At 40.6% G+C, this 12,913-nt stretch overlaps 1 long non-coding RNA gene across 1 annotated transcript in view; it reads right to left on the bottom strand.

Annotated features, from left to right (window-relative positions):
• Window positions 1-8,214: 8,214 nt before the first annotated feature.
• Window positions 8,215-12,913, bottom strand: part of LOC116658221 — an 86,741-nt gene continuing 82,042 nt past the window's right edge. The window contains exon 3 of the long non-coding RNA XR_004313465.1: window positions 8,215-8,389. This is a non-coding gene — a long non-coding RNA (uncharacterized LOC116658221). The remainder of the gene's footprint in view (window positions 8,390-12,913) is intronic.

Raw genomic sequence — 12,913 nt, 5'->3', positions numbered from 1 at the left:
CAACTCTTTTTTTCTCTGTACTTGCTTAAACAAAGCAAAGCCAAACAAAACAAAACAAAAGCCCAGAATCTCCTGAAAAATCTCAGCAGCCGTGCTCGTGTCTTAATGTCTTCACCTTGTCCGATCCTTCTGGACTCAATGCTTTTTATCTGAATGGACTGAGGGGCCTCAGAGCAGACTCAGAGGCAGGAGGCCTGGGTTTCAGCACTCCGTCTGTGACTGGCAGGTTTCCTGACCGTGGGAAAGTCCCTGACGCTCTCCAAGCGCCGCTCCCTTATCTATAACATGGGGAGGAATCCTACTCACACACTCACGGGATGGAATGAGACTACATTCCTTAGGGGCACTTCTTCGGCCAGGAAGTCTGGAAGCCAAGTGTCTGAGCTGAGCAGCTGCTGTGATGTCAGACGTGTTGGGCACGTTGCAGGGTTAATTGGCACGCTGGCCAGGTTTGGGCTTGCCGGATCTGCTCAGGGCTGGGGCACAGTGACTGGTTTTATTAAATCTGACAATTGGCCCGCGAGAGTAACAACTGGCACTGTGTCTGACCGGGAGCTAGGACACAGGTGTGCATGCTGCGTCCAGGAAGGCTGGCTGGGAGGGAGGGAGTGACCACTGTGAGCAGACGAGAAAATGCCATCATACTGTCTTCCTGTCCAGCCTCAGAGAATCTGTACCACGTTTCCCAGGAGTGGGAACTGGTGTGAGGGGTGCGCCAAGGGCAAGGGGCCTCTCTCTGGAGATGCTCTAGGCTACTGAGATCGAGGGCAGTGCTCCTACAAGACACAGCGCCCTGGGTGGCACTGAACTTATGTCAATAGGATGATGTGGGATACTGTGTCGGGGGAGACTTAGTGGGGCCTGAGGTTTATAAAATGTTGAGGGCTCTTTAAGGAAAGAATACACAATGACAAATATAGCACAAAAGGGACTATTTCTTTAGAATAATTAGGTAAGTCACAATGACTTACACTTTGAAAAAGCTGAAAAGTAGTACAAAGCCCAGAAACACAACAATGTATTTTTTACTAGTTGTCTGACACATCTCAAGACTTTTTTTTTTCCTTCCTTTCTTTGGTGGCTTACTTTTTGATCATTTCTTCACATGACAATGATTTTGTAATATCACTTTCTACAGAGAGAATGAAAACATAATTTGGTCTTTCTACTGGGATGGTTAATCAAAATTAATTCTCAATTATTGATTGTTAGGATGAATAAAAGAATGAAGACAATGCAAATGACGTACTCTTTGTAGTGCTCCTACGGTGTGTGCTCAACACACGCAAGAATTCTGAAAGATTCTATTTTGAGTGATTCCTATAATAAAAGGGGAAAAATATACGGCACATTTATAATGGTACACACTGACAAAAGACAATCTCTGTTTTGACTAGGTGTTGATGAGAACCAAATTTTCTGCTTACCCGTTTACGTGCCTAACGTTAGAAAGAATTCCCACGGAGAAGCTTCTGACGGAGCACCTTTCAAACCTGTACTCTGCCCATCCCTCTGGTGCCAGGCACCTCAGAACCTGTGCATGCTGAGTTAGGGCCTCTGGTCCTGCCACCTGCATGTCTGAACACCAGGTAAACTGGCACAGAGGGCAGGAGAACTCCTGGAAAGCCATTCCTATACTGGTACAGCTAGCAATAACTTAAATACATCTGGAAGTGACTTTGAACCAGATAAGTGATCCCGTTAAATCCAAAATAAACTTCTCTTCACCAGATTCCAAAGATGCCCCTGGCATGCCTTTGGAGGTGAAGTGAAGTATAACGGAGGGGAAATCAAAGAGGAGAGAGAATGTGGCCTTGACCCCTTGTAACTAAAATATTTTAACTCCGTAAATTTTAGGGAAAAAATCATGACCATGTGAAATCATTGCCAGGGCATTTTCCTGGTTCTTTGAAGGGGACCATGAAAGTAAGGGGGAGTCCCCAAACTTAAGCTTCATTACCTTTTTAGGAAATATACCTCTGGCTGAAACAGATAAAAATCTGAATTTCAGGGGCTTAACCTAACAGTTCGTATTGGTTGACATGAAGACCCGTTGGTGGGACGCTTTGGCGCCTTCAGCATGTGCCTTGAGCATTAACAACTAGCTGCCAGACAGGGGGCGGCGGGAGGTGGAGAGAGGGGGAGAGACAGAGAGAGTGAGAGAGAGAGAGAGAGAGAGAGAGAGACAGAGATCATGAGGGAGGTTTTACTGGCCAGGCCAGGAAATGGTACTTCTTCCCAGAGTCTATTGGCTGGAACTCAATCATGGGGCCATGCACCTGCGAAGGAGGCTGGGAAATACAATCTAGCTGTGCCAGGAGAAAGAGGAAACACATTAGGGTAAATCGCAGTGGTCTCTGACACAAGAGGAGACAGAACTTCGCCTCAGTGGGGACTGGAGTGACACGACCACGGCAAGACGACACCACTGGAGCCACAGGAGGCACTGAAAGGCCAGCATGAGGTCTGGGGACCCCCAGTATCCTCCTGAACCGGGGAAGATGTTTGGAGCTGTGGTACAAGAAGGGTGCTGTGACTGCTCACAGAAACTACTGCTCCGTTGCTAGCTGTTTGCTCTTTGTTCCTCCCGCACTACTGTGCTTTAAGGAAACCTGCCTGGAAACCAGCCTAAGGGATGATGGTGATAATGCTGACTGTGAGTAAAAAGAGGTTTTTAGGGAGAAGTTTGTAAAGTCTGGTCCCTAAATTCTACCTACTGCCATTCCCTGAAGGGGTCCCCAGGGACTGTTTTCATTAGACCATCAGCACCAAGAGTGACCACGGCTCAATCACTTTTGGGTCCCAGTGCCTAGCAGGGTGTTACACTTTGGATTGTTCGAATTCTCCTTTTTCTCTTATAATATGTAAGCGTTTCAGAAGCACGAAACTTTTTTGATACGTAGCATTGGTAAGCGCCTCGACAGATATTAATGCTCAAGTTCAACGAATTACGTTCATTTTGCTCCACAATCCCTGAATATTCCGTAATTAATCGAACTTGCGGTCTTGCTTTAAGATTGATTCTTTCCATTAGACCTCTTCTGCAACAATCAAAGAAACATAAGGCTTATGTATAAAAATTATTTTTGGCTCCCTTGGAATATGGAAATTCTCTAAATCAGTTGGAAAAGGTAAGTTCTTCATTTCTTCTGGTAAATGGAAAATTACTTTTCTCTTGAAGCTTTTTTCTCCAAGTAAGTTAAAAATCCATTAGTAAATTAGGCTTAGCTGGGTCCATTCATTGATATTTGATCCTTGGAGCCTCTCAAGGAAAATCAATGTGTGGCTTTTCAGTTAATTAACATAATGTTAATAGAATGTACAATACCAGCATAGCTGGAACCCTCATACTCAGTGTTCTGCTCAGGCTGAGCGGGCAGAAATGGCTGATTGATATTTTTTCAAATCTGGGCTACTCAAGAGAAGACGAGCACAGAAGATTCTCAGTTTAAAATGGCACTTGTCTGCATGACCCTATGTGCTTGCTCGATGGGGTTTGTGAAAGCAGGAAGGAAGAGCTAGAGTAAAGCTAAAATGAGAAGGATTAAAGTTCTGTCCAGGTACGGGCAATTAGTGTCAGCAGTGGGAGCTGAACAACAGATTCAAATTCAGCCTTCTGAGACGTGGAGCTTGAGGAAGGGCATGACGAGAAGGTGGGGGCTGTTCGATGAATTACTTGTGTGGTTTCTCTGGTTAGAGGCTGTACCCATGAACAATAGCCTCATAGCTCAAGGAGCAAAAACAGCCCTGATCCCAAGGTATGCAGATATTTCCTCCCTCTCCTGCTCTCATTAACAAAAAAAATTTAAATTATGGTGAAACACACATGACGTAAAATTTACCATTTTAACCATTTTTAAGTGTATTAAGGTACATTTTCATTGCTGTGCAGCCATTACTATTATGCAGAACTCGTTTTATCTTGCGAAACCAAGACTCCAAACACACAAAACAATAACTCTCCTTTCCCTCTGCTCTCTGGCCCCTGGAAGCCATCTCTCTACTTCCTGTCTCCATGAATTCGACTCCTCTAGGTGTCTCATATAAGTGGAACCATACAGTGTCTTTGTGATTGGCTTACTTCACTTAACATAATGTCCTCACAGTTTATCCTTATTGTAGCATATGACAGTGTTTCCTCCCTTTTTAAGGCTAAATAATATTCCCATGGTATGTATCCGCCACATTTTGTTTACCAGTTCACCTGTCAGTGGACACTTGGTTTGCTTCCACTTTTTGGCTATTGTGAATTACGCTGCTATGAACATGGGTGTACAAATATTTCCTTGGATCTCTATTTTTCCATTCTTTTGGGTGTATACTCAGAAGCGGAATTGCTGGATCACATGGTAATTTCATTCTCAAGTTTTGAAAAACAGCCATACCATTTTTCGTAGTGGCTGCATCACTACATTCTCACCAATAGTATATAAGGGCTCCAATTTGTCCACCTCCCTACTACTTCTTTATCTTTACTTTTTTTCTTTTCTTTTCTTTTAAAAAAATTTTATAATAGCCATCCTAATGGGTAGGAGGTAGTATCATATTGTGGTCTCCAGGTCAGAGGCTCCATCCAGACACTGCTGGCTGACACCATTTTCTCTCCCCACCAGCTCTTCCCCTAACCCTTTCTGTCTTCCACAGCCCACAGCCTTCTCTTTCCCCCTCTCCTCTCCAAATCTTATGCACCATCTGCCACAACTAGTGTTCTCATTCACCTCTTCCTGCTTATCTCCTCTTCAGCAGGAAAGTGCTTCAGAGGCTGACAGCCTAATCTCTCCGCTGATCCCATGTTTCTGAATTCATCATCCCGCCCCTCAGCCTGCTGCCCCTGCATTGCTGCCCAGGCTGAGCAGGAGGAGGGCAGATGAGGCTGGACCAGACCAAAGGAAAAAAAAAAAAAAGTAGCGGAGTCATCTGGGCACAGGAATGAAGCTATGGAACCCTGGAGGGCCCTGTGGTTCTGACATGGGCTTTGTTATTGTTGTCATCATTGAAATTTGTTTATAAAACAAGAAGCAATGGGCACTGAAAAACATCCTGTTTTTTTTTACTTGTTGGTGGGCATAGGGTGGGGCATGGTAGAGGCAGTGACAGATGGAGACAGCCCAGAAGGAGACACGGCTCTACCCACCTCTCCTGCTTTTCCCCACCAGCCAGGTTCAAAGCCCTTCAGTCACACCTCACGGGGCTGCTAAAAATATGTGATGTGGCTACAGACAAAGAGTCGGTTGGGCCTCTGCAGTGAGAGGATGGGGGTCTGGAGTAGGAGCTACAGGGCTACTGAGAACGTGACACTGTTCTCCAGAACTGGTCCTGAGTAGAGCAGCCAGGCCCGACCTGGAGGGGAGTGGGCTGTTGGTTTCCTGACCATGCAGTTTACACCAGTGATGGTTGGAGAGGCTGCCCTGAACTCTGAATGGGCAGCTGCTCCTTGCATGGTAGAACTTGGTGGAAGGAAAATCCAGGAGGGAACTAATTGAGGGTCAGATTTCTTTCCTTCCTTGAGTCTCGCATGACTCACCAGGGAAGAGGAGTCAAGCATGTTTCATTCCTGGATTTGCCATAATGTCTCCCTGACAGTTCCCTCCTCCCACCTGGGAGCGCTGTTCTCCTTTCCTGATATCTGACCTTTGAGAGGATGGAAAGTCCACTTCAGTTTGTTGTTTTTCCACCTGCTGCAACAAAGCACTGAGGCTCATAGCAGAGGTGAGGATGGATTTCTGCTTCTCCTGGTGCTCTGTGCCCCTACTTTGATACTTAATGTATTATGCGAGATGCACCATATAAATGGTAATGTATATATTAATTATATATATATTGAGTATGTTATTTCTTTTATACATATTATTTTATTATAGTCTTTCTCTCCTTCCTTCCTTCCTTCCTTTCTTTCTTCCTTTCTTTCTTTCTTCTTCTCTCTCTCTCTCTCTCTCTCTGTCACGCTCTCTCTATCAACCTACCATTTCCCCTCTGTTTCCAGGAAGGAAGCTGCTCGTGGCTATTTCAACTCTGAGATGTACCCTTTTCTACTCTGCAATTCATACCTTGAGTGAGGTCACCTGCAGGGTGGGCTTTCTGTATTGCTAAACAGAAGGCAGCTTTAAATCATTTATTCCTGTTTTTTATTTAAGTTTTTTAAATTTATTTTTTTAGCTGGGAGAAGTTGTAGCTCATCACGTAGGGAAGAGGGCAGGAAACTCAACTGCAAAAAAGCTTCCTTAAAACATAGACTCATAATGTGAAGCCATTAAAGTACATGGCGCTACTACAGGTTTTCTTTAAATGCTCGTTTTCCATTTCTGTTCCACCTTAGACAATTCACTGCCCCCCCAACCCCTGCCCCTGCACCAAGGAGGATGTAAGCTCTGCCTCATATACTACCATTAGTAGCACCTTATGCTTATAAGACCTTTTAATATTTCCAGAACATTCTCCTTTTATTTTCTCTTTGACAAGCATGCACAAATCCTTCCTATATGCCTCCTTCTCTTCCAAGTCTGGCAGATGAGCTGGAATTTTTTTTTTTTTTCTTTTTTGGCTCATTGGAGGATGCTGTAGGAGAACATAAGTATGCTTCTGACACAGAAGTGAAGTGCTGAGGAGTGCAGTTTGGGGAATGAAGCTCAGGTAATGTGTCCACTCTCTGGAAAGGGGGAATTATGATAAAGTGCTGGAGTTTTGTCACTGTTACTGAACTAGCACGTCTTGGAAGGAAGTAATTGTCATCACCACAGCTGTCTTCTTCCTGCTCCTCTCTCCCCCACCCTAGTGTATCATGCAATAAAATACACTTCTGGAACAAATGGAAAAAAATAAAAACCAACTGTGGCTGGGCAGTAGAAACTGAAGCTGATAAAATAATGAAATTAGGCCAGACCTTTTGTTACCTATTTTAAAAGACGCTTTCTAGGGCAGCTACATATCACTTGTTTCAATTTAGTTCTTTGAGTTCCAGAAGTTTCACTTCATAAGGACACTGTCCTCTGTTACGGTAAGGTTTTTGTTCTTTTTTTTCCTGTCCATTGACAGTGTAAAGGTTGATTTTACAGTGTTAGGGTTTTAGGGTTTTTTGGCTAAGTTTTCTTCTTGTGGCCATGCGAACTTCACTCATGAATCACAGATACTGCAGCTGTACTGAAGGGGCTTTAAGAATCTCAAGTGCATATGGCATGATTAGCAAAATAGCAGTCTCACAACTACAAGTGGGAAGGGCCCAATTTTGTTCAGCTTCACTCCTGGAAGGAAGGAATAGTACTGGAATATTTGGCAAAGGAAAAAGTTGTGGAGTCCACAGAACAAGTCAAAAGTCAATAGTAAGAAGTTTGGCAGTTTCTTGTGAAGTTAGACCTGTACCTACCGTATGACTCCCCAAATCCACTCAAAAGTATCTACTCACGATAAACAAGTAAAGTATGTTCACAAAAATCTTTTACAAGAATGTCCATAGTAGCTTTTTTCATAACAACCCAAGACTGGATATGTACAAACATCCATCAACAAGAGAAGAGATAAACACATTACAGTGTATTTGTAATTATGGAATACTACTCAACAACAAAAAACAAATGAATTATAGATATATTAAAGAACAGGGATAACTCTCTTACAGAAATTATGTTGTGTGAAAGAAGACAAACACAAAATAGTACATATTACATGATTTCACTTATGCAAAGCTCTAAAACAGGCAAAACGAATCATTAATGATAAAAATCAGAAAAGAGTTGACTCTGAGGAGCAGAGAGCAGGGATCGACTAAGAAGCAGCATAAGAGAACCTTCTGAGGTAAGGGAGCTGTTCCGCATCTTGACGGAGTATGGGTGCCGTAGCATTTATATTTGTCAAAAGTCATCAAACTCAAACTTAAAATACCACATTTTGCATTTCATGGAATACAAGTTTTCTCTTAAAACTTTGGAATACGAACATAATGAACAAATGAACAGTGTATGTGTGTGTATATATAAATATATATATATATAATATATATGTGTAAACTAAAAAAATATGTGCAGTATATTTTATATATGTATTTACATGCAATATATTGTATATGTGCCATCAAATAGTAACAATTCTACCTAATAAAACTGAAAAATGAAAAAAGGACTACAGATATATATATATAAATGGTAGTGTGTGTGTGTGTATATATATATATAAGTTAATAGCCAGTGTGAGTATGGTGTCCCAGGACTGGACTTTTTATGAATTCCTGGTGCTGTGGTTGTGATTTCCAAAATCTGGCCACACATTAGACTTACCTGTAGAGCTCACATTCTGCAGGATGCCTGGGACTGACTCACCGCCAGAGATTCTGATTCAGCAGGGTTATGGTTCAGGAATCTGTATTTCTGAGTAAATTCCAAAGCCTCTAAGATGCACCCTGGGGGAGCGATTTCTGGGGTTTAGTTAGCAGTAGACATTTTTAAAAGACCTTTGTAATATCTAGTCACTATCACATCTTCTGTTTTTGAGTTGTGATCCTGGTGAATAAAAAGGTAAGTGCTTTTATTCAAACCTATGTGTGTCTTTAGAAGAGAAACAGGTGAGAAGTGAAGACAGAGGAAAAGAACTAACATATATTGAGTCTAGGATATGCCCAGGAGGTTGTTAGGCATTTGATGTAGATAATTTTCATTTAAAGTCTCTAAGAAGCACACTTACCATTTATTATCTATTTTCATTGCAATCACCATAGTCCAGGCCCTCAGCTATTACCAGTCTTGCCTTTTAAGCACCAGCAAAACCAACTTTCTTGCAAATCTCTTAATAGGTTGGGCTATTTCAGGGCCCCAGGCCTTTGCAATGCCCCTTAGTCTGCTGGATGTACTTCTGCTCATCTTTTAAGACTCAGCTTAAGTATCCCACATTATATGTAGTCCTTCCTGCTCCTTATCTTACACTTTTGGGGAAATTTCATTCCTCTTCAAGTAGAAATTGTATCTGCTGTCCTAGGATTTATACCAAAGTGTGATTTGGAGTTCTTTCATATGAATTAGAGATACTCATTGGTCACTGATTTAATGCTAAATCTACTTAAATGGAGAAAACAGTACAAATAAAACTTCTGGCAGTCAAATGCTTTCAACTGATTTCTACTTTTAGTACTACATCTATCACATGGCACTATAATCTTTAATGTTCTCTCTCACCCACTAGACAAAGATGTCCCTGAAAACAAGATCTTAGTCATCTTTGTCATCCCAGGACCTGGCACAAAACTTGGCCCTTATTCAGTGCCCAGTAAATTACTGTTGAATAAATGAATGGATGAAGGAAAGAGATTACCTTTTTTCTCCTTAAATCTAGCTTGTACCCAGGTAAATAGTGAATTTTCAATAATAATCCACTGACAAAATAAAATGTAAACTCTTAAAATGGATTTCAAGGGTTGCCATAATTACCATCCGCCCTCCCCTCTAGCTCTAACTAATCTTGTGGACTATTGATTACTAAATTAAATCTGGTCAAGATAAATTGACTCATTCCTTAAATATCATATGCTTTTTTTCTCCATGGCTTTGGTTAAATTATCCTCTACTCCATGGTATAATGGAAAGAGCATATGACGTCTCAAGAGCTGAGAATGGGTCTCAGTTCCCACCATATTTCCATATTAGCTGTGTGACTTTGGTCAGATGACAACATCTCTGAGCTTTGTTTTTTTTTTCATTTATGAAATGGGATAATATCTGCAATAACATATATAGATTGTCCTGGAAGCTGTGCAAATTTTATTATTATTATGTTCTACATTATTATTACAGCTATAAAAAGAAATGGAGAATTATTATTATTATTATTATTATTATTATTATATTATTATTATTATTATTATTATTATTATTATTTATTATTGTCATCCAAGACACCCTTCACTATGAAGCTTAAGGCCCAAGTCCTTTCTTAAGTTTGGAGGGCCTGCATTTTTTCCTGAACTGTCTAAACCACTAACGATGGCACTTCATCATATACTATCATTGTTATTATTTAACTGTTTCATGTATACATGGTCTTTCTCTCCAAACAGATTGGAGCCTCTCATGCACAAGGGCAGGGAACTTGTGTTACTCTTATTTTTATGCCCTTGATCACTTAGGGGTGCACAAGAGATATTAAATTGTATCAACATTAAACTGTCTTTAGTATACTCTCTGATGAAATGGTACACAGCTACTATTTGAATATCTTCCCTCAGGCATAAAAAGGCAACCCATTCTATTTTTGGATAATTCAATTCCATGTTCTCAGTTCCACTCACCGGCACAAGTTCTGCCATCTGGAGGCACACTGAAAGGTCTAGCCCTTTTGTCATGTCACCAACGCCTGAATTGTTTTTAGTTTGTGAGTGTCCCTCTTCAAATGATGTTTCCAGAGCAAACACAATTAATTCAATTCAGCTGATGTCTTAAAGCAATGTATCATGTGGGCAGGACTGACCATGATCTGCATTGAAGTTGTCAAACATGTATCACTCTTTTCTATGATGTCCTTTTCTTTCCCATCAGGTTTATTGGTGTGTAATTTACATGCAGTATAACTGTAATATACAGTCCTATGATTTTTGATGAATGCATACCATTGTGCAACCACACCACAATCAAGATACAGAACAGTTTCATCACTTTCCTTCCTTTGTAGCCAACCCTACCTTTCATCCTCAGCCCCTGGCAACCACTAATCCATTGTCTGTTTCTATGGTCTTGCCTTTTCTTGCCTCTCGATTACTGAAGTGCTATATTGTTTTAGTTATGAGGGTCCCCAGTAGGACTGCACAAGGTACATGACAAGACATAGAATAAAGAATTTTTTTTAAAGGATGAGAAAAAAATAAGTAAGTGAAAGAGAATTTGAAAAGGGAGGAAAGAGCCTGGAAAGAGGAAAAGAAAGACCAAGCAATGGGCCTATGGTTGTGATAGAAGGTGTCTTAGATGTTGGTATAACATCTGTTTGAAAATCTTAGCTGCCACAGTGGTGAGCTAACCCATTATACTGATTGGAAACTAGAGAACATGCAGCTGATTGCACAGAAGGAAAGCTAATCTCCAGAGCCACGGTACTCAAGAATAGTGAGAATGAAGAGAATGCGTCCTCTACCACATCTGCAACCACTGTCCACGGTGCTGAATATTCATCACATGTTAGCACATTTATATATCTCACCTTTGGATTCTGATGACTTCTATTTGACCTGACCTCTCCCAGGAATTCAGATCTAGGTGTAAGCCAAAGTATTTTTTTTTTTTTTAATAGAATCTAATGTGGGTTTGGGAGATTGACTTTTGGAGAGACAATTTCAGAAATTAAGAGAGACATTTGTTTTAAAGTAATTTTCAAACAGTTGCAGCTGCCTTAAAAATCTTTTTTTCCTGGCCAGTTGGGAAGACATATTTCCTCTTCTCTTCCTGACCTGCTCATTTTTGTGGTTAATGATTTGCACCGTAGATTGGGTTAGCCATAACTTTACTCCTGGGTTAACTCCTCTTTGGAAGGTGCTCAGGGTTAAGTGTCTAGAGGTTTGAGTTCTGATCTCAGCTGTGCATCAGCTAGCTGGCTAACTGCCCTGCTGCCTCTCAAGGCTTAGGAATAGGGTTGTCAGACTTAGCAAATAAAAATACAGGATGTTGAGTTAAATTTGAATTTCAGATAAGCAACAAAGACTTTTTTAGTTCTAAGTATGTCCCATTCTGAGATAAGTTGTTAAAAAATCCTGAAATATGCAAATGCTATGAAGTGTTAAGTAGGTGCCTTGTTTAAAAAGGTGTTCTTGACTTGTGGGTGACCTCTAGTGATTTGGGAGAACAAATAGTATATAACCTTTGTCAAAGAGATTACTTTTGAGTTCTAAGTATTGAAGGTAGTGTCAGTCTGTGCAATCATCAAATTGTACTAGTCCTTGCAGTTCAACAGGGGTGGGGGTTGGGGAGGGGGGTCTGACACAAAAGAAAGTGTCCACCTGGGTAAATGGTAAGGACACTTCTGTGGTTATTATTATTTAAGATGATGACACTGTTTCTAGTTCAGGTCAATTATAGTCCCTGTAATTTTCTATAAGGTCTTTTCTTTTACTTCCTTTTTTCTGTTGAGCATCAGCTCATTTTAGTCTCCCATTTGTGTTTTAAATCTTTGCTGTTTATTTTAATTTAGGATCTCATCCCATGAAAAATAGGGTTTTTTAATGTTGTGCCCTGGACACACTGTTGCTGATTTTTTATTTACTTATCTGTCTTTATCCTGCCTGAGGGAAAACAAGTATTTAAAATGCACTGTTGCCTGCATCTGTGAGCAGATAAATTTAGTACTTATTTGTGATGGTGCTCTAGTGTACTTCTTATTCCTAATTTTGCCACCAGCAATTATCTGGCCACAATCTTAAGCAGACTGTCTACACTCTGAGGGTCTCTGCAGAGTCTTACTAGCTATTAATCTCAGTACAGTGGTAAGAATAGAACAAACTATGGGAATGGACATTAGATAATGATAGTTAATTCTTACCAAAGAGTAAATTTAGCTCCAAGTTTTAGCTTTTTAGAAAATGACTGTATTAAAAATTTCATAAGTTCATCTGTCCATCAAAAATCTAGTGAGTACAGATCAGAATAGCAGATTAATGTTAAACATGATTTCTGAGTGGCAGGAAATTTTATTCTAGATGGAGCTGATGTCTCATCCGTGTGTGACTGACAGGTTCATAATGGCACAGTACATTTACTCTCCCACTCCTCTTGTGTGTAGATTAAAAAAAAATCATTTACAATAAAGGTAGTCACATTTCCAATAACTTACTGTTAACTCATCATGTAATGGGAAGTTCTTTCAGAGAGTACTCAAGCAATATATTTTATATTGATTTTTCTCTTGGTGATGCCTCTGGCTCCCCAAATCATTAGATATTAACTAAAAGAGG

Source organism: Camelus ferus, chromosome 20 (genome assembly GCF_009834535.1).
Source record: "Camelus ferus isolate YT-003-E chromosome 20, BCGSAC_Cfer_1.0, whole genome shotgun sequence".
Taxonomy (NCBI): domain Eukaryota; kingdom Metazoa; phylum Chordata; class Mammalia; order Artiodactyla; family Camelidae; genus Camelus; species Camelus ferus.
Note: the sequence above shows the minus strand (reverse complement) of the source record. Positions and strands in the feature narration are given on the sequence as shown.